This window comes from Myiozetetes cayanensis, unplaced genomic scaffold (assembly GCF_022539395.1).
Source record: "Myiozetetes cayanensis isolate MyiCay16 unplaced genomic scaffold, myiCay2020 scf12, whole genome shotgun sequence".
Classification (NCBI taxonomy): Eukaryota; Metazoa; Chordata; class Aves; order Passeriformes; family Tyrannidae; genus Myiozetetes; species Myiozetetes cayanensis.
In genome coordinates, this window is record NW_026086826.1 from 8,857,058 (window position 1) to 8,880,171 (window position 23,114).

General features: G+C 41.7%; 1 protein-coding gene across 2 annotated transcripts in view; it reads right to left on the minus strand.

Moving 5' to 3' along the window:
- Positions 1-23,114, minus strand: part of GLIS1 (GLIS family zinc finger 1) — a 180,375-nt gene that overhangs the window by 96,395 nt on the left and 60,866 nt on the right. The window lies entirely within an intron of this gene.

A 23,114-nucleotide genomic window follows, 5' to 3' on the forward strand; every position in this document is an offset into this window, starting at 1 on the left:
AGGCACTATTGTGACATTTCCAGAAGAGAATTCCCTGTTTCCAGTGAAAAGTTTTCAGTGTTTGGCTGATACATTATATTTCTTGACCATTTATTTGATTTTTACTTCTTCAGAAGTCGGAATCTTTCAAACTGGAAAACCAATACTGTGTTTTTTCCTACCCAGCTCCATCATAACACCAAGATACGTGAACAATCCTAGAAGTGCAGGCCAGCGTTCTTTTATATAAACATTTATAAAAAGCCCATGTAATATTTTTCAGGAAAGAGATTTTAAAGAGAAACTGGTTTGCATTTAAACTATACAAAATGGGCCATTAACCTTCTTCATGGTAATTAATGTATATATTCTAGCTATTTCAGATCTATTTTCCAAGACCTAAATTCACTGACACTGTGTGACTGTTCTGATGAAGAGATACAGAAGTTGTACAGAAATGCAACATCTTCTGGCCTGTACAAGGCAGTCACCAAAGCTTTTAAGATCACCTTGGAGGCCTTTCAGCTTATAGTGGGTCCTTCCGATTATTAGATCTGCCCTGCTTGCAATCATGACATAACTTATTATGATTCTCTGTAGTTCGCAGCTTCACTGGGCTTTATCCCACTCCTATTCTGGCTTCATTCCATCGTAATTTAACTCATTTCAGGGATAATACCTACTTTAGCAAGACTATGTAATGAGACTTTGGATTGTTAATTGGGGTAGAAGAATCATTTTTAAAGGTTATCTAAATACACTGCTGAACACTAGTGAATCAGCTTTCCACAGTTTTAAAGGTCACATGACCAAGAGAAGATGGTAAATCAATCATACTTACAATACCCAATTCACAATTCCTCTCTTTCCATAAGCAGTGTTACCTGGAATATAGTCAAGATGTATCTTCCCTCCAAAATATTGTAGAGTCACTTAAAATGTTTAAGGTTTATACTGGACTCGTAATAAAACACTCTCTTTCATTCCCCAAATGATACAAGTCTGAAATTCATTAGGGCTTTCTAAATATGTACTTTACCAATTTTATCATATTATCAAAACAAAGAAACTTGAGGCTTTCGCCAAAGCTCAGCAATATCAACTGTAGCACACACACTGATACCTATTTGTGTCAAGATGGAGATTTCCTAGAATAACATGAACACTATCCCTGTGCTGTCAAAAATAATTATCTTCTCTTGTGGCTGTCAAATCACAAAACACCATTTGCTCCCTGCAAAAGAACAGAGCACTTATGCTAAATCTATGCGAAATTGTTTCAGCTAATCCACTGTACATGTGCCTTCACAAAGTACCTTACAGATTCATTAATAAGAGCTAAAAATGTCCTGCACAACAGTGCCCTGAGTGAAGTCACACTTGTACCACAGCCTCTGAAATGTGCCTACCACATGGAAGCTGGAACAATGACGGACAAGGAACACCACCACCAGCTCATGTTTTTTACCTCCCACAGCAACTGAAAAAAGAGCTCAGAGGTTATCTCTGAACACAGACAACCTGGGTCTATATTCAACTCCTCAAGCACTTCTGAAGGCAAATTCATTGCCTTTGAAAAAGGGAAAAAAGCGGTGCTTTACACTGCTGTAACGGAGAACAGAATCTGGCCCTCTGACAACTGGCTGTTCTATACAATATTAATATCACTGGCTGGCACACACAAAATTTAAGCACTTTCCATGTCTGGAACTAGATCTCTTCTTTCATTGGTATCAAGGGGCCTTTAACCTACATACTGTAACTTACCAATAACAGATGAAAAGAGCACACACTCCCTCGTCTTAGACCAGAGGGTTCACCCCACTTGCACTACACCATCGCCATTCCATAAATCCATATAAAAAACGAATCCTAATTTACAGAGAGCATATCTAATAAAAGCAGAATGGTTTCCAGAAGGATCTCATGGAAGTGGAATCCATCAAGGTAACTTTTGTCTTTCTCTTTTTCTGCCCCGGACTTTTGATTTGTATCTCTACATTTAAATGTTCGCGAAGGGAACAGAAGAAGCTGATGCCGTGGTGTGCAAAGGCTGCAATCAGGCAATTCCTTCCATATGAGTAATCAAGTCAGTTCAATTTTGGCTATCTTGCTTCTTTCATTCTGGGTTAACTGACTTTGGGGGAGTTTTTTCTTGATTTATGACAGAGTAAGTCTTGTGAGAACTGGTCCCATTGGTTGCGATGAGGCTCCACACCTCAGGAATGACACCGGAACTGGTCGGGATATGCAGGGTCAGCCCTACGTTTCTTGCTGAGGGTAAATTCTGCTGGAACAAAGCAGAACATTCCCTCACACCAAAAGAAACCTGCCTGTGCAACAATGACGTCCACATTCAAAACAGCCCTAACTAAAGGGCAATATCTCTCTTTCTTCCCCAGGGAACACCTTGTTTACCATGCAGGAAGGCTCCACTGTTACTGATCAAATCAGCTATTACGGCTAAGAAGGTAAGAGTAAGAAAACTTATCAAAAGGGTAATTATTCAACAATAAACACATGTTGCAGGGCTTTGGAGTTTACCTAATTAAGACCAAGGGACAAATAACTGAAAGATGTCTAATTGAAATGACTCACATTCGAAATAGAGATAGATTTGAAATATTTGCTTAACATACTTAGATATCCCCAGAGAACTGTGGGTTTTGTGGCGAAGACCAAACTAGGTCATTTGCCTTTTTTTTCCTTACTGTTCATTCTCTTTAATTACTTCTTGTAAAAAAAAAAAAAAAAAAAAAAATTGCCATTCTTGGTTTTGTTTGGATGTGATGTCCAAAATGTACCACGACAACACTGAGAAATGGAACGCTGTTACTGGCAGCAGGGTGAGTCACGTGAGACCAGTGAAAGACCAAACAGTACCAGATTTTCTCAAACAAGTGAAAATCATCCAGCTGAAGGGGCCATCAAACCCCTCCACTGAGAGGGAATTATTAACTCAAAGGGTGCCAACACAGTAAAGCCACAGGGAGGGGAAGGTGCTGTACCCACACTCAGCATCCCATTCCATGTAACGAGTGCTGAATAATCTCCATCACTATTTGGCTGGACTGACTGACACAGCTACACAGTAATTTAAGAGCATCCAGAGAGATGCACGGCACTCTGCTGCCTGCTTGAAGGCTCTGATGAATGAACCAAATGCTTCAAAACACACAGAATCTTCAAAGTCATTCATGCACATAGAGCATTTTTGACATTTTCAATAACAAGAAAATCAACACTTTCATGAAGTTTTTTGTGCCTGTCATGCCATTCTCTATGGTGAATGGGAGGGATTGTCTTAATCCTACACCACCAAGCCTGAGGGACACAAAAGTAGCAAAGGAAAGGAAAGCAAAGGCTGGAAAATAGATACTAGAGTTGTTCTTACACGCCCTGGAAGGCATCCTTGACTGCAGAGACAGATTTTCTATGCTTTGTGAAAAAACACAGCTTCTCCTTTGTTTCAGTGAGCAACTATTAGCAGGGATATTTGGGTCTAAATTTTTCTATTATGGACACACTTAAGGAAAAACACTTTAGAAAAAGGCTGGAGTGATTAGCCATGGATGGCACTGCAGTCTTAGCAGACTTTACCCAACTGTAACACTGGTGTTTTCAGTTAGATCTTAGAACAAGACATCCTAAACACAGACTTACAGATCTTGGCCTGGAGACCCAAGAGAGGGGATGTTCAGATCTCTCCTTGGCCTCTTTGCAGTCATTTGCACCATCTGGTACACAACAACTCTCAAGACATTTAGGCTTCTCACCACTTCAGAGAGGAAAGTTCTGCACTTTAACGGACCTTTGCAATAGTTTCTATTTCTAATTCAGTAGAAGACTTCCAGTAACATTTGTCTTGGAATATTAATTTCCCAAACCACTCAGTGTGGTCCCAGATTGTCCAACCATGACTCTTCAGGTAGGTAAACGTAAACTCTCACAAAGCATTGAAAACTCTACCTTTTTATTACAAGCTGAGTTTACCCTGTGAAGTTTCAGAATTTCTCTTGCAGTTCTGATTTCGTCTCTATGTGATATCAGTATTGTGCATCACTAAGGTGTCTTCCCTGGGGTAGAAGGTGGCAAGGAATGTTTTAGAGCTGAATAGCCCCAGAACAGTGCATCTAAGTGCAGAATTCCTTCCTTGTTCCATTAATCATCTGAGTCCTCTGTAACGCCCAGATAGAAAATGCAGGATCTGAAAATCATGCTGAGGAAACAACTACTTGGGTATTGACTATTAAACAAAGTCAATGTTATGTGGAAAAGCTACTAAGAATGTTCAAACATTACTGTGCAGTTCTTTAAGCCCCCGGGGACAAACATACGGACTTCCAATATGAGCATTTGTCACTCACAGCTCCTTTGGCTCATTTGGACTGGCAAAAGAGGGCAGCAGTCTCTTTTCTTGCAGTTTGCCCTTACCCGAGCTCTGAAATGATTAACAAGAACAGCGTTAAATTTTCCCTGCTGCATTCAAGAGTTCACACGTCAAAGAGGAACAAAGCACCTCACACCACACTCCAGGTTCACCTCAGATCTCTGTCTCAGTTACAACCTGTTCACATTTTAAGGTCTGTTTCATACAGCTGGGAGAGACATGGCTTCATCTATTTATAATGCTTGTGCAATATCTTAATAAAAACACAGTGAGAGCCAAAAGATTCTTTATCACAGAACAGACCACACTATAAAGTGAAAGTCAAGTGAAGACAAAAATTATCCTACACTGGTGTATCAAAACAGAGGTGGCAGATCCTCTGCCCATTTGAAAATAGATACAGATTATATCAATCTATAAAAGATTAGGATTAAAACCAACAGCATTGAATAAGGTTAGAATAAAAAAGAAGGACCTCTTCCCTCCAAGTTTTTATGAACCATGCTATAAAATGTTACAACAGAAATACTTATTTCTTTACTTTCACATTGATGTATGAGTGAAGACAGAAGGGCTAAGAAAAATCTTGTAAACTAAACCAACCCAGATAGTGAAATAATTTGTCAAGTATCAATCTTAAAAACTTGTGGAAGATAAATACAACCCATGTGTGTCTTTCTAGTAAATTATGGACCCTAACTGTTGGCTACATCCATATTTGTTATTTCATGTTCAATTTATTTTTAAAACTAGTTATTTGGATTGCATTATATTTCTGTTCTGGGTAATTTATTTTTGCAGGCTACACACAGTATTTTAAGAGAGTGAATGTGTAGGGTTGGCACTACAGAAGAAAGTGGTTAATTTTATATCAGTCCAACTTAATACAATTTGAAAACATTTCAGTAGTTTAGAGATCTGTAACCTTTTCACTTTCAAGCATGTGGATAGAGCTGGCTCCCGTATTTGACTTTTCCATGATATTTTAAAGGTTATCTTGGAGTGCAACAGGCAGCAAAGAACACATAACAATAGACTACCTCTTTGACTGCTAACATGGCTTTCAATGTTAAGTCGTTCAGATTTCCAGCTGGGACCTGCACAACACTTCTTGAACTTTGCAAGTACAGCCAAGACTCAGGAAAACACATGCCATGAGCTTTGGTTCCAGTGACTTCACAGCCTCGGTTCGCGTTCTGAGTTAGGCTCTAGATGTGTAAGGACAGAACCATTTTAGGCAATATTGAACAGATTCTTGGAGAAATGCACTGTCTGCTATCACAAGGAGTCCTTCCCTACAGGCAGGTTTGAAACTCAACATTCTTGGCTTCTGTTTGGATCTCAGACCTCTAAATCATGCCCCTAAACAGAGCTGAGAGCAGACTGAAAATGACCATTGGCCTCTTTTGTGGCAATCAGGACAAAACCTTTTGCAACTTGATGAAACACAGGTTCTTGTCATTCATTGTTACAGAGGCTCTTTGGCTTGGAATCACCTTTAGCCTGTTACCAGGCAATCTGAAAAATATTGTTCTCAGCACATCTGGCCTTTTTCTTGTGGTCAGTTATCCTTCCTCACTACTTGGAGTCTAGTAACTGCGGGAAAAGACATTAAAATAAATGTTTTAGGAAAATATTAAGCTCAACAAACATTATTTTAATTAAAAGGAAATCCTAAAACCCTCCTAATGGGCACTTGGAGAATATAAGCTCAATGTAATGAAACTTGATGTGGTTTTCTTTTTTTTTTTTAAGATGACCATTTTTGGAGTAAGTTTAATTCTCAATATGTCTGATAGGTAGAATATATTATGTGTTTGCCTTGTCAAACACAGAATTGGGTGTCTTGCCACCTTGTGAGTAAACATTTTTAAAGGAGACACAAATACAGCCATTGGCCTCATTCTCCTTTCCCAGTTCTTCCACTCATCTCGATTTCCCTTTCATTCCTGAGCTCTTTGGAAACTGTCTCTTCCACTTCCATCTTCAGTCCTCTCCAACCTGTCGCTCACCTTCCAGCACACACTCCAGGATGCCACAGATGCAAGGCTGCTGCCACGCTGTGCAAAGCTGGCTCTACCACATCCAGTTTTAACCCTGGCTGGAGCTGGACACACTGTCTGGGTACCAAACTACTGTGTTTTCCACTGTGAGCAACACAGCCAGGCTGCTCTCAGGCTGCCTGGTTTAAACTCCCTGCTCTCACACACGAGACGGATGCACAGCCTGCGCTCCCAGAGACGGCTGAGCCAGGCTGAAGCAATTCACCCCCCCAAAGAAATGCCACTGTGCACCTGGTGTAAGCTGTAAGGCAACTATACACCCTCTAGGGTTATGTACACACTCCCCTGCCCTTGGCCCCTTTGGTTTGTCTTTTTGGTTGCTCTACATAGGTACCACCAGGGTTTTCACAGCAGCCTGTCATTAGATGGGCCCTTAGGTTAAAAGGGCTCCAGAGTGACTCCAGAGTGACTCTTTCAAGGTACTTGAACTGCTCCTGTTGCACACATGCTTCCATCATCCATTATGTGACTCCCTTGGAAATCAGGATCTTTCCATACATGCATAGACTGAGAAAATCTGTTTCTTTTGTTTTTTCCTCTAAGTCATTTAATTCCCTAATAGCCAGAGCATGCCTGCTATGAACTGCATGTGCGTTATTCTTTCCCATTTACTTATGAAATCCTGAACTTTTAAACTCCCAGATCTCCACTCCCCTATATTTTCCTTAGTCCATTTAGCCTCTCTTTTCCATGGAAGTTTTAGCCAGCAGACCATGTAAAGACTCCGCAGGGATATGTGCTCTCCTAAACATCTGAAACACAAGGATGTGCAGGGAATGAAAGCTGGGGTTTTGCCATATGGCACCTTGCATATGTCTTATGTAAACATGTATGTCTATGTCCCAAGAAGGAATTTTATGTCTGCCTGGCTCAGCAGTACACTATATACTTTCAAAAGGAAAAAAAACAACACAACAAAAAACATATCCATCAAGATGTTGGGCTCGAAGTTTTAGGAGCCTGGAAGCGTCACCAAGTCAGTAACAGCCACAGAAGCCAACTGCTACAAAGACAGAATCACTGCAGATCACACAGGGCAGAAACAGCAGACTTTAAACAATGAGGGAAACTGGTAACTAAACACATTTAGTTCCTTTCAGTGTAGGCTGGACAGAGGAAGAGGTCTGGTGGGATGCAGATGCACATCATCTACTCTTCTGGACCTAGTTCTGGTGCACACATTTGGAAAACTGCCTACTCATAGGCAAAAGAGACAGAAAATGAGTCATAATAAGAATCAAAATGCACCGGGAGTCTGCGAAGAACTTTCCATGTTGCAATGTGGCAGGAATGCTCCAACATGTAAAGGGAATACAGTGGAGGGGAGCTGGTAAACCTGCACTGCACATCAGCTCCAGCTACGGGTTGTCTTCCATTTATAAGTCCTCCAAAAGGTGCCAATTAGGCTCCTTTCCTGTGAGAGGCTTCATGACTCTCTCCTCTCTCTTGGTATCTTTGCTTCAAGCTCACTTGCTGCAGGAGCTTCCTCCACTCATTTTTTCTGGTTCTTTATATATCAGAGGGATGAAAAGCTACACTGAAAAGCATTTGGTTGATGAAGACCACCCGTTCTCCTAGTGCACTTGCATTGGTTCCTTGATTCTGTTAATAAAACAGACATCCCCACATACACAACCCCAGCTAGACTCACTGCACATCTCTCACATTTACCCAGTAACCCACATCCCCAACAACCCCTTGGTGGCCTTGGGTAAAATAGTTTTTTACAATGAGAACTCAAATTGCTACCACAAAAAGGCCACCACCTCACCTACACAATCTACTTGGTCATTTAACACCTCATACCTAATACAGTAATGGCTTCTTTACAGCTTAGAATTAACACTGCCAGAAAGAAAAGTCAAGACAAACAGCTTCCCCAATATATGCTGAAAAGAGCAACAGCCTACCCCTGCTACTTTTCATTTGCTGTTTTCATTGTTTGACATTTCTTTCTGCCAAAATTTTGGCATTATTTCAAGGCTTGATTTGAAATATATTTAACATCAAGTGACTTGCAATGTCATTTTCTATTTTACCAGAACTATGCTTGGGACTAATTCTACTCAAATTGAATTTACCCTTCTGCGCTCAGTGCCAGTGCATGGGCCTCTTGCAGGCTCTCCAGCACAGAACACACTTCTCCCCAACTTTACCCAAGCCTGAGCACAGCAGAGTTATCTGTAACTACAGACTTAGGGCAGTAGATATATGCAGTCCATGTAAACATACAACTTAATGTGCCACCAGTAAGAACAGTTTACTGAAGGGCAGTATCAAACGTGACAGTTCTCAGTGCAATAAATATCTATATACCACATAACACAGAAAAAACCCTTCTCTATGACTTAAATATAACTAGTTCAGGTGTTTGTCCAAAACAGGCAAAGGGGTAGCTTCAGACAACTAGGAGGACTGAACACTGACTGTATCCACTTCTTCAGAAGTCAGATTCTGGGGATAACCAAAGCACCCTCACCGCCACCTGGTCTGCTCTGGGGTTTCTTAGCAGACTCTGGGACAGGGTAAGAAGGAGGCTATTGTGGAATCTGCTGTGTAGAGGTAAAGCCATAGGGAAAAATAAAAGCAGAGACAGGATGATGCAGGAAGATTAAAGAACACAAGGAATGCTGTAAAAAAAAACAAAAACATTCTCACTGGTGCTGGCTTACATGAACACTGAATAAACAACAATCAGAAAGTTTAGCTCCTGCTAAAAACCCTCTGAGAATCTCCCAGAGATGACAGTGGGCAGTTGCTACAGATTAGGAGGTATGTGGTATAAGTTCTACTTCTATTTAGCAATGCTGCCTTCTGTAAAGTGGGTCTGCACTTTCCACACAAGTCATGAGAACAAGGTATCTCAGGGATTTCATGAAGATGGGTATGCCAGTGAAGAAAGATACAGAAGTGTCACTATAATCATAAGAAGCTCTAACAAACACAGTACGCAGTCACACAAAACAGGGCTGAAAGAGTCTTCAGAATGTGATTTACCCCATTTTGTGTCCCTACAGCATAATCCAATCTCACAAACTTAAGGGGGTGTTTGGCCAATCTCCTTTACAGGCTCCAGCAATTCTCCAGCATTTCCAGCAAACTATTCAGTAAATAACTTAACTTTTTTTTTCCCTCATGTCTAACTTAAAGCCCCCCTTAGCACAACTTAGTCCACTACATATTGTCCTGTCCAAACTGGACATGGAGAGGAGTCCATTCTCCTGTCTTCCACTAAAAACTCTTATGTTTTTGCAGGTTGTCTCCACTTACTCTCCTCTTGCCAGTGTCACACAGTTCTCATTCTTTTTTTTCCCATAAATCATGTTTTCCAGAGCTCTGATCTCTTTCTTCCATCTCTCTTCTAAACTGTGTCCAGCAAACCTTTTTCTGTACCTTTTTTCTCCATACTTTACACTATCAGATCCTGTTCTTTGCAGGTGGGAGCAGGTACACTCTTCCTTCACCATGAGCCAGCAAGGAGGCAGCACAATGGCAGTCAGATTCAGCAGATAAATCTTACCTTTACGATTAGTTTACCTTTGTTCTTGGGCAAGACAGAGAATAATGAGGTTAACGAACCTTGATCCAGTTTTCCTGTTGGTTACTACTGTGGCCTTAAAGTGCCCTCTTGAAAAAGGCCTACAAAGCTCAGGATAGAACCAAAACACATGCAGAGGTAAAGGTTGACTCCACCAAGGTTCCCTCATGCCAAAATACAACTTAGCAGCATCAAACACCAAATAAAAACTCTCAGGAAAGTACACATACTTACACACTGTCCAGACTCCAGTGCCATGACACTCTCAAAACTCTAATTAGGGCCGACTCTTCAGATCTACTGCACTTTTTCTGCTGACCATCCCTACCATTAAGAATACATCAAGGGCATGAAATCATTCCCACGTGCTGATCCAATCCATCCCGTGAAACACAGTAATCCATTAATCATATTGTCTCTGAGCCCAGTTCTGTTCTTGTCTGGCTGTCAGTCAGCAGTCACTGCCACAGCAGTGAAACAACTACAAAAACTAGAAGGTACAAGATCAGAGTCAGGAAGGCTTCTAGAACTGAATACCTATAGATGCACACTGAGGGATGACTTCTGACAACTCTATTTTAATAACAGCTTCCAGTGCTCAATTAGAGATACAGAGTGCAGCCAGCAACTCAGTAAATACTGTGGACTAACCAAACTGAGCAAAGACCCATAGATTACATTTGAGGGCCTCAGACTGAGAAAGTCTAGCTTGTTACAGCCCTGGGCAGACATTCCATTCCTTTCGTCTTTCCCATCACCTTGGTACACTGCTAACCCTGATAATGAGGGATAAAGATTTATATCTGGAATGTGCATTTTTATGTGAATTCAGCACTGGACAAAAAAGCCAGGCTCAAGAACTATGGATATGGAAATGTTCCCATAGCAGGTAAAATATGGTCAAAATGTGTGCAAGGTTCCCTAAATGTCAGGACCAAAGAGCCAGAAAGCACTTCTGTGGGAAATGGAGCCCTACGGTGAAGTGACCGAGTTTGTGAATAGCAGGCATAGCAGAGGAATTGAGTGCAACTTCCAAAGACCACACAGTTTACAGGCTGAGCCCAGAAAGAATGCCAGTGTGCTTGGTGCATTGTATTTCCTCTGGGATATCTCCATCTAGTTTAACCACACACTGCTGGATCTTGAGTGCATCTTTTAGCGAGACACCAGATCTCAAAGCGGAATCTTTAAATGATGGAGAATTGCTTCTGCACTACTTTGTTCCATGGTTCTCAGCATGAATTTTATATAGCTTGGACTTGTTTGACTTCAGTTCAGGCACTGGGTCTCACATCATGCCTTTGTGTGCTAGATGAAAACACAGACTACCTGGTACTTTCTCTCTCTCTCTCTGCAGACAACTTTAGACTTTGTTGCTACCTTTTCAGCGATTAACTGGCTGCCTTCTTCATTTTCTCACACTACAGTACATTCTCCAGATCATGAATCGTTTGTGTGAATCTTCCCTTAAACACAGCCAGTTTTTCCAAGGAACCTTGTTAAATTGTCAACACTTAGAACAGCACAGCACTAGAATCATTAATAACATAAGACAGCAGCATTGTTTTGCTACTTCTGCCTGATATGTGCCTAAACACAACTCTACGAACTTTAATGGTCTTTAATAGGACCTTTAAATGGTCTTTAACAGGCCCTTTAATGCTGTCAGTGTTTGGGGGAAGAGGGACAGTTGTTCTGGTTTTGTGTGTGCGTGACTTTAATACAAGTCTCTGCTAGGAATCAGAATAAAGTCACCAAATTATACTACTGTGCCTCCAAAGTTAATGACCCAGAATGAGTTCTGCTGTCGATGGGCCTAACTCAATAGGCACCACTGAAAACAATGGAGTCCCCCAGTGTGTGACCAAAAAAGAAATAACAACTTTTTAAGGAATGTAGCAACTGCAGAAGCTCAGTAACCACTTATGAAACTGAAGGGGGAAACCAGCCATTTGAATTTTTTGTTTACAGGCAAAAAGAGCTCCAGCAACTCAGTCAGTGAGTGTGAGATTTCTGTGATTTTAATTAAGCCTTTCTTAGGTTTGCCTTGTTTGGTTTAGCATCAGTTCTACAAAATACATCTAAACCCTGTGGCTGGTTTGCAAAAGACAGCAGAGAGGGAGTAACTGAAGCCATTTAAAAAATAAAGGAGCTGGAAGCTGAACGTGTGTGTCATCCGAGCCCCACGCTAAGCCATGGCCTTTTACAGCTAAAATGATTGCCGACAGAACAGGCTACAGCTCTCAAAAATCCCTACTTACCTGGCAGGAATCCATCTGATCCTGAGCATGCTGACTAAGAAATTAGTTGAGATTAAGGGAGAGGAATGCAACCTCTGGAAGTTCCCAAAAAGAGAAAACCAAGAATTTTTTCCTTCTCATTGTCAGCAGGTCAGCAAGAGGGAAAACATGAGAGCAGCACAGATCCAAAATCACTCCTTGTGATACGGCAGCAGCAAGTCTCATGCATTATTTGCACTGCAAATCATTAGCAGTAGTTTTCCAGTAAGAGAAGCAAGGAAAGAAGACATGAGCAACAGCCAAGCTAGAGGCACCACAGAGCTGCAGGGATCTCTGAGCCGGGGTGATCTGGGGGGTTCCCACCCTGCAGGAAGAAAGCCTGTCTCCAGTGGCTGCAGCCTGGGCTAGGCTGGCACAACTGCTCAGAGCACGTTTCAAAGCCCAGATGTCGGGCGCTGTGTCAGCCACGCGCTGTCAGCCACTCAGTGGGTATGCTTAGAAAGCACCAAGCTCTACAGAAACATCAATATCTGCGCTGCACCCACCAGTCCCACACAAGCAAGAGTGGCTTCCCAAAGCTCAAGTCTACATGCCCTGTACGTCAGTGCATTTTCCTCTTCTCAGTCAGTGTGGTAAAAGCAAAGTATCTTGTTTCCCTGTAACCGAACCCCAGCCGTGTGTATACAGCTAATGACTGGTTACACCACACATAATGAGGAGTCACGTTTTGCTAACTGCATAGAAAATAAACAAGCTAAAAAAGAAAACAATTACTGGCTTTAGTAGGAATCTCTCTTGACCTTCCTTGTGGACTCAGACCCTTGATACTCTGAGTGCTATACACCACAGTCAGTGTCAGGCACAGGTACCACCTGCTTCAGGTCCGTTCCCTTTAATGCTATTGATATTTCTTTACTCTCTTTGCTGTAGACCATCCATCCAGCAGAGGCCAGAAGCATTACAATTACTGTGGTCTGCTCAGTCTCATTCCTCACGCTCACCTGACTGAAGTGCACTCACATCAAAGGACCTATGCCCAGCTTTTGCTTTGAGACACAGGCAGTATTTGTCCAAAGCATGGACACACCATGGTAGAGCTGTGAGGGCACCCTGTGCTCTCCTTCCCCTCAGCACCTGAGAGGGGACTGCTCTTTGCACATTCTGAGAGAGCTGCGCAGTTCTACAGCATGTCCTGTTATTTGCTTTTTAATATGTGAAAGCACATAGGATTGTAATGCCATAGCGGTTTATTCTGCATGGGAATGACCAAAAGTGTTCAAAGTTCACAGCCTAAGTAAGAGCCTGACAGATGCAAGCAGCAGAGCACAAAGGAATGATGAGCCAGTGCCACTCAGCACAGCAGCACTGACCTTGGTACAACTGTAGCTAAAGGTTTCTACATCTTTTGTCTGCATCACGGGCGAAACACGGCATGTCAAACCTCTCCACATGCAGGAGAGAACTGTGGTGCTGTGCTCAGGCTGTGGCAGGGAAGACCAGCAGTTAATGGTTGGTAGGAGACAAAGTAGGAAAGGGGTGGGACCATGAGAGGAGAACACACACACATACACACACACACAGTGTTCTGCCCCTGCAACAGGGAACCCCTCACACTTCTCATCAGTGCTTTCAATAAAGAAGGAAAACCATTCCCACCTAAACATCTGATCTATCTCTCCCCATGCTCTGCTCTCCTACAGTCTAAGGCAAGCCCTGCATCAGAGCAATTCTCCAGAGGTGACAAGGTGACCTGCACAACCCTGTCTGGGTAGGCATTAGGGTCCTTTCTTCCAGGGAAGCAGTAGCTGATCAGTTGTTTCAGTCACAGCTGGACAGGGACATTTTATAGGGAGGAGTGGAGAAAAATTGAAGAAAAAAAAAAGGGGAAAAAACCCCAAAACAACAACGAGAAAGAGGGACTTACACTGACAAGTGGCTGGTGGGGATAGTGACCCCAGTCAGAGTCCTTGTGTTCTTTTAAAAAAACTCTCGACAAACCCCAGCATCTGGTAGTTCAGCTGTGGGTTTCCGCTGTTTATTTTTCTATTCCAGTGCTCTCATCCCTGTGCACTGCCTGTGCCTGGCTCTGTTAAGCATTCCAAGCTACAGAGCATAATTGAAAGAATAAAAACTCCAGGCTCAGCATCAGGCACATACAGAAACAAATGCAACTGCTTAAATCCTTCCTTACATTGATGAGAACACAGGCAGTAATCCCCCAATGCCATACCAGGCTGGTCTGAGGCGAATACAAGCCACAAGTGTCAGCCCCAGCACGCTCCTCAGAAGTGGTGGCTGCACACACCAACACCAGGTTTTTCTGTTCTAACCAGGTGATGCACAGGGAGAAGCAGTTACTCCTGTCAACTGTCCAGGGAATGGATCCTGTTTGCGTTCTCCTAATTTCAAGGAACTTAGACCTTTTTCTCTGTCTCTTCTCCCTCTTCACCGTCACACTGATAATCTCAGTTACAAACCCAAACACAGCCCACCTGTGTCTGCTGACAACTGTCCACCTACCACCACTTACAAACTCAGTCTCTGGCATTGCTCAGTGGATGATGTCATCACAGGAAGCTCCAGACAGCTGCACCTCCAGTTTGCCTCTTTCTTTTGCTCTTACTTTGTAACAGTCCCTACCAGCAGGTCTTCATGACATAGGCTTCATCTCTGACTTGGAACCTTCAGCCCTCACTTCACTTCCAGTCCTTTCTGTAGAATAATCTGAAGGCAATGCCTTTCTGGTCCACCTGCACTGCCAGCACGTCCATCCAGCTTCCCATTACTTTGGGATTCTTTTGCTAATACATCCTCTCATATGAGCCTTAGTCACGTAAAATTCCCCTACTGATAATCATCCAGACTAGTGCAGGAAAAAATGAATACACAGTGAAAGTAGGGATGAAAAAAGTGCAAGATGGGCAAAGGCTGATGAAGTCTATTCTCCTGCATGAATGAAGCCTATGCAGCTCTGATTAAGAAATGAGCTGTGTGTACTTGGCCAAGATTTCTCTCTTGCACCTCTGTCAAAGCTGCACCACTGCTGATGGTCTCACTGCCTGGTACCTTTGTGCTGTACCACTCCTCTGCCTGCAATGCACTATTTCCCACTATTCCAACTCAAGGTGGAGCAAGGAAAGGAGCAGTGGTCAGTGCCTGAAAGGCAAAGTCTGGAGGGAAGCCCGAAGTTGAGGCTCTGCTCCTTTAGGTTGAAGGGAGAGAGAGAACTTTTTATCAGCCCCAGAGATGCCACTCCTCCTGGAGGACTGTCCTGCACTGAGAGGTGCCCATGCCAGGCCTGAGGGAGCTGCCAATGCCCCACTTGCAGGAATGCAATCCCTGAAAGTAATTTTTAAGAAAATCTTTTGAGAAATTACCCATCTTTCAGTCTGGGGAAACTATGTTCTGCATCTAATCAGCAAGGCCGCTGGAGCTGTTAACTCTAATTGGTGATAATCACAGGAGAATGTTATTCAATGACAGTTCATTTTCTGTAATTATTACTCTATTCTTCTAGGTTACCTAAATGCTGTGCTTACAGCTACAACAAGAACATTCCCAATGCCAACTCTCAAATTGTTTTCACTTTAAGAGATGCATAATATTGAAAGCAGATGTACCAACTTGAACTTCTTTTTTTTTTTTGCAACATACTGTAAATGTTTTTAAAATGTGACTCTGGTACAATGCATTTCAAACAGTCTAATTCAAGGTAAAAAGTGCTGCCAAAAACTGAAGACAAATGAAGTTTAAAATCAGTTTTGACAGATTAAATGGAGACACTTTGAAACTATAAATCAGATGGCCAGTCTCTAGGAAGTCAATAATGCTTGTATCTTTTCTCTGTACTTATCATACTGAAAATATATAGAAAAGCAAGCCAACAGCAAAACCAAGTTTGTACCCCAGTGTCTAATACACTTTACTCAAGTGACAATGAAAGTATGAGCAAGTTCATCTCCCAATATTTGCTTGTTCTGAAGACAGATGAAAGACTAATATTTGTAAGTCACAGTGTTCAGAATCATTGTCTAAAACAAACATTTGAGTCTGGTTGATATTCAGTAACATGGGACTCTGCATCACAAACCAGTAGATAATATGGATTATATCTTTTAACAGTAGGAGTAAGTTAGTGACTGTTTCGAATAGTTTTGGGTTTTTTGTAAGATAATGTTCCAGAAGAGAAAGGACACAAGGTAACAAATTTTGCTTGTAAAACCTTATTCAAAGTTCTGTGCAATCTAGTTGGTTATACTGGGTGAATTTCTTCACATGTAAAATGATGCATGCAAATAAAATCAAACCAAAACAAAGAAGGCAAAGCAAAATGTTTTCCAAGCTCTGCACTCGAGTGCTTACAGTGTTTATACAAATAGTAAAGACTGGCTAAAACAAGCATCTGACAGCTCTGTGCTGCTTTCAGACACATGACTCCTATTTGCCATTTATTCCATGGAGGCAGAACGGGGTGCCCAGGCAGAGCCCCAGTGAAATCCCCAGGGCAATGCATGAATACAAAGTTTTGCTTGCACACATGCCATTGCTAGATTAGATCTTGTGTGCTGTGTGCTCCGTTCCACGCTCACTCAACACACTCCTTCTGAAGCCAGACAAATCTCGATATAAACTGTCCTGGAGGAATTAGTTACTACAGAATATATAATAAACAAAGACCCAAGACATTGGTGCACTAAAAATAATTTTCACCTCCTGGCTTTTTTTTTTTTTTAATTACAAATTATATTCTCAATCTGCTTCCATGCATTCTGCTTGGACATTAATGAACTCCATAACAAGATTAAGATTCAGCTTGTGCTGGGCCATCTTGTCAGGACTGGATATTAGGAAAAATTTCTTCTCTGAAAGGATTGTCAAGCATTGGAACAGGCTGATCAGAAAAGTGGTAGGGTCACCATCCCTGGAGATATTTAAAAGCCACAAAGATGTGGTGCTCAGGGACATGGGTTAATGGTGGACTTGGCAGTGCTGGAGTAGCAGTTGGACTCTGTGATCTGAGAGGTCTTTTCCAACCTAAACAATCCTATGATTCTGTGCACATGCTTTTGCCAAGAAAGGTTGGACCAGATGATCCGTGATGTTCCTTCCAACCCAGTATTCAATGATTCAAAATACAGCACCTGAGAGTCAACTCCACAAGGATTCATTAGGACATCTCTGAAGGCTGCAGGAGAAATATCTGTCACAGCAGCCTCCTAAACTGTCAGATCAGGAGGGAAAAGACTGGATTTGCACATACATCTGTCACTGTGTAAGTGCCAATACAAACATTAGCATGTGGGAATATTGTGTGGATTCAAAACGCTCCAAAGAGATTAATATTATTACAATAATGTAGACATATGGGGAAATAAAATTCTCATCAAATAAATCTGATGCTGATTCTGGTTCTGCCATTGGTCTCAAATCACTATTCCAAATTCTACCGCATCTGTGAAACAAAATCAGGAATAATCATTAAATCTCACCAGACTCTCTCTGAAATCCTAATTCTGAATTAAAACAGGCCACATTTTCTTTCATCTGCTTAAGACTGCAGCGCTCCTTTTAAGTGATCTCATACATTAGTTACTCTAAACTGGTTTTTATAAACACCCTGCTGTAACCCCATAATGTGCTCAGTCACACACAGCAGCCTTTCACCAACATCTGGGTCTGACAAAGCCAAGTCATCCATAGCCAATATCTAGTCCATGTAACTCTTTGCTTTGACCCTGACATAAGATGGTGTTGGTTCTTCTGGGAGCACAGGGCAATCTACAGCACCCATTACCTCAAATCAGCATGCACCATCACTGGCTCCCATAATTACTGCCAAATTCTCCTAATCCAGAGATATTAGCATTTAAATGACAGATGCTCCAGTTTTAATCCTATCACACACATCTCTATGTAAGTAAAGTTCTTTTGGAATTCAACAAAATGCCATGAGGCTTGTGAAAGTCACTACATAAATCACTCGGAAGAAGGGGGAAAACACACAACACAGAGACAAGCAGAACTTGTTTTCTTAGTAAAACAGCATTTTCCATAGTTGGTGGTACCACATTCTTCTGTTCTTTAGAATATTATATTTGAGTTAAAGCTGAGGTTTTAGTCAATGCAAGGTCATCCTTTTCAAGTTCTTACCTTACGATTTATGTTATTTTATGGATCATTGAACTGCTGTTCACAAAAACAGCCCTAAACAATATGCTTTGTAAGATGCAGAGAATACTCAAAGCAACCTATTGATTGCAAGATCCTGCACCTTGCCTACAACCAGCGGGAGTACATGGGAGCACAAGGAAGGCAGCAGGGCCCCGTTTCATCAGTATCAAAATTAATCACTTTGCAAAACCTCCTCAATACTGTTGGTTTAAGCTATTTTATAGATAGAGCAGTCAAAGGCAAAAGTGGGAACAAGAAGCATTCCTTCTATAAACAGTGTTGCTTAGAAACCCTGTATTTTTAATAATCTAGCACTCTAAATTCAGCATGGCCTGTCAGGATGGGATTTCAGCACAAGACAAGAAGGTATTTCGTGGCCAGTTTCCTAATTTGCACTGCACCATATACAGAGTCGTTCTTCATTGCGATACAGTGACACAATCAATTGGGATAAGGAGACAGGAAGCTGAGTCCTTGTTCGTTACTCATACTGCCACCATGCCTGAAATCTCAGCCCTAAAGTAAATTTCCTTTTGCAAACACAAAACAAGACAGACAAGCCTTGCCCCCACACCATACACAGAAAAGATACAAAGGAAAATGCGTTTGAAAAATAACATATATTCTACACAAAACTTAAAAGATAAGGTAAATAATAAACCAAAAATTCACTGTAGTTATTTGTGTTTGCTAGAGTAACTTGCTTGAAATACATCCTTTGTTCTTAGAAGAAACAAAAGCACAGATGCAGCTACACTCTCTGCTAAGTGGTACCTGACAGCTTACAGGATGCTGCTGGAGCACTGACACTTCTTTTCTTACTATCTTCGTTATCTCCTGCTGCAATGCTTCCTTGCCTGTTAAACCTTTAGAGTTCTCTTATTTAGAAGAGTCACTTCAGTTCAAGCAGTTTGGCTTGTACTAGGGGAAAAGCAATTTTTATAACATTAAACATGATTTCCCCAAGTCATCTGTATTTTTTCAGAGATAGGCAAACGTCTGGGGATGAGATTTACATTGGTAATGAATTTTTATTGATGAGGAGCACTGGACAGAGTTCCCTCTAAAAGACAAGAACGTGAGGAAGAATCAAGAACTGAATTCTGAGCTCTCCCAGACTTAAATCTCCATGTTTTTATTAGAAACTAATTAGGAACAATCATTTAAAATATTCAGTGAATCAAGTCCTGACCTTGCAGCCAAAACCTTCTTTGAAGTCTATGAACTTTTTATCTAAGAAACAAACAAATCAGAAAGGACTGTGGGAATTGGAATTTCACTCTTGAGTTTTACCTTGACTGCACCTATTTTAATTGTCACTACTCTGGAACTACGACCCATCACAGACCTTTGGTCTCATCCCAGCATCATCACTTCACACCCCTGTAATCTCTCTATGCCGCTGGCCAACAGGTTGTGCTCTGCAGAAGACACCACTCCCAGCCCTAAAAGATGCACTTTTCCCTCAAGGGTAAGCTCAGCTCTACCTATAAATGTCCTTTCTCCCCCTGATCCAAAGGGATGGCAAGTCTTGCTGTCTTGCCAGGAAAACATTACGTCTAAAAGCTGACACTGCCTGTGACCCTGACCCTCTAAGGCATGTTACATCTTGTTCTCCAGCCATCAAGTTTTAACGTCTCTTGTGTAATTCCCTAACAGTGATGCTTTCAGAAGATACCGAAGGCCACGGTTTTATAGCAAAGTGACGTACCCTGAAATCAATGGGCCTCAGTTTAAACAAAGCAATACACTTTTACATATAGTTTACAGGGTTTAGCAGAGGGGCTCTAACTTTCCATGAGTGAACATTTCTGAGCATTTCACTGCTAAAAGTTTCCAAACGATTCTCCACTAAAGCGTTGGTGTTTACACAAACAGAACAATGCAAAAAACCCCTGCAAGACAAAGTCTGTATTAACTCTATAGCAACAACAGTCCTCACCACTGTGGGGGGGTTTAATTCTCTCTCTCTACTGGTGAAGTGCTTGAGATTGCCCTATTTATTCTTTAACAAGGATACTGGAAGAAAAGTTTACAGTCAGTCAAGGCAGCTCTTAAATATTATCAGGTTATTCTTCTGAGAAAGGTCAATTGAGCTATCTGAATCTAATCTTATCGTTAAGATTGCAGATTGGCTCAGTGATCAGAGTAAGGTTTGTGTAACTATTGCCTTTTATTAAAAGCAAGTAGCAACAATGGACTCATATCTAAATGTAACAAAATGAAAAATAAAAAGAATGCGTCATGCCAGAAATTACTTCTTTTTCCTTAGGTTTTCATCCTGCCAACATTTAGTAGCCTGGATAAGTCTGAAGATTTATTTATTTTTTATTAACTCAGCTGAAGTTCAGCAGAGACCAAGATTTTTTTAACACAGTTAAATTTTCTTGACAAGATACTTTATGTGGAGAAAAAGGATTGCTAATTCCCAAGATGTTTTTAAAATCTTCAGAACCATTCACAATTCTTTGCCAAAGCCAAGGGAGCCAGAATTTCCATGGATGTATCAGTACTGCTGCTGTCCTAAGTTACGCTTTGAACTGGACAAGACTTGCAAAGCACAACAGCATTGAACAGTCAGGTTTTGGGAGGAAATATCCATTAAAGTCTCAGGCACTACAGAAAGTGCTCCTGACACCCAGCAAGATGCATATTCCACTGCAATCAGTGCCTCCTGGATGCTGCAGGATACAATTACTTACTAGATGGTAAGATACCAACTCTTAATCTAAATAGCAACCAGAGGCCCTGATTATACAAAGTACTTGCACACTGAAATACTATTTTCACAAATTAGCTTTTTGACTACTACCTGCAATGCAGGAAAACTTCACTCCTTTATAAAAATAAACACCTTGTGATCACTTTAATTCACGACAGATTACAGGAGCAAGAAAACCTCTGTATTGGTGGATCACACACAACAGAACAAGGAAAGCAAGTAGCAACACAGGTTTTCCAAACTGCAGATTCTATTAATGTGACTAGTCCAGTACAAACTCCAGCTCAGACAGATTCCAGCAACATAAAATAAACTTTGCAAATTACTCTAAATTTTACTGGATTACCTCAATGCAGAAAACACTAGTATAGCCAGCTAACAAAAATGACTGATAGGACTGATACGCTTTCAGAGATTATTGGAAGATCTTCCATATAGTCCATATATTTTACTATTCATTCAAAAATGACCATTTACTGCCTAAATCTTTCAGGCCTCCCTATCAAGTTCAACACTTCCCTCACAGTTGATGTTAAGGCACTTCTGGGCTTTCCACCAACAGTATATGATTTATCTTGAAAGACTCTGCTGCCTTTGTCCACTTGAAGGCCTGGAAGGAAGGACAGCCCTCGGATCTGAGCAAAGACTGAAACGCTGGAGCTGATAATTCGTATTTTGTATGGCTCCCAGGCAAGTCCCTGAATTCAGCCTGTACTTTATGGCTTTCTGGTAAAACAGGAGTCACACCACTTCTGTATCTCGCAGGGATACTAACAAAATAAATATATTGAAGCCTGAGAGACACACCAGTTCTGCAGGACCATACAATCACCCTATATAGAGAAGTTACTGTCAAAGTGTTGCTGTCTGGCCACCCTCATTTCAATGCTTTATGTATTTGCTGGCAAGATCTAATACAAAGCCTCCAAAAAAGTATCTTAAAATATGGCCAGAGAGTACACAGGGGATTGCATGATCTTATTCAGGAAAAAGTCTGGATAATTCAAACAGGCTCCAGAATTGTAGAGACATATATATTTTGGGATACTCACTGGAGTGAAGCCTAAACCCCTGAGCCTCTGCTGTCACTGCCAGACAGGAGAAACCTTCACGGTAAATTTTAGAGCATAGGGAAGGATGTTCAGAAGCATCTTAAAGAATCTTCAAGGCAAGTGTCCCCCACAGACATGCCTCCTATAACAAGCAGAGGCAAAAAGAAAAAGGAAGAAGTAAGCTCTTTAGAGAAGGTTGCTTTATCTTGTACAATTTGTCTTCATTTCTGGTAAATTAGCTCAGTCTGTACTGAGGACCATTCTCCAAGGGATCACTCATGAGAGAAAGGACAGGTAGTCAGGGCCTTGCCAGAGCACAGTTCAGTGAGGCTTTCTGAGGCAAAAGAGTTGGATTTAGTACTCAGAGGATAGAAAGATGGAGAAATGCTTTCTGGGAATTATGGTTTTGATGGGAGTAAAATAACAGTTCAAGCCAAGGACCAGTCAGAACTGGGGCACAGTGCAGTTAGTCCAAGGCTCAAATAAACCTGACATCTGTGCCTAGTGGAAGTCCAGCTCAAGACAATAATTCAGCACAATTTCTTGTAGTATCAGATTTCAGTCACTTCCCATTCACCTTAAACTCTGGCCTAGTCACATTTTCGTCATGGCATCCACAGGGAAAAACAATAGGAAGGGACAAAATGAAGGGAAAGAAGAGGAGCCCTGGAGTCCCTGTCACCACTTTCTCCCACCCTTTCCCCAGCTTGTTCACTGCTGGGTCATCCCAGCCCTTCTGTCCCATCCCTCACACCCTTCCTTGCAAGGCCTCAAGGCCTGTCATCACCAGGGAGGCAAACTGGCACATCCCTCCCTCCAGCCTGCCTTGTTTGCAGTTTCCATGTCCATCCAAATGACTGCTGCTAGCAGACCTTCACAGGAAGGAGGAATGGCTGCAGGACATGTCCCGCTTCGCGACTGTTCAGAGACTAAGGATGTGCCCAGGTCAGGGCCTTTCA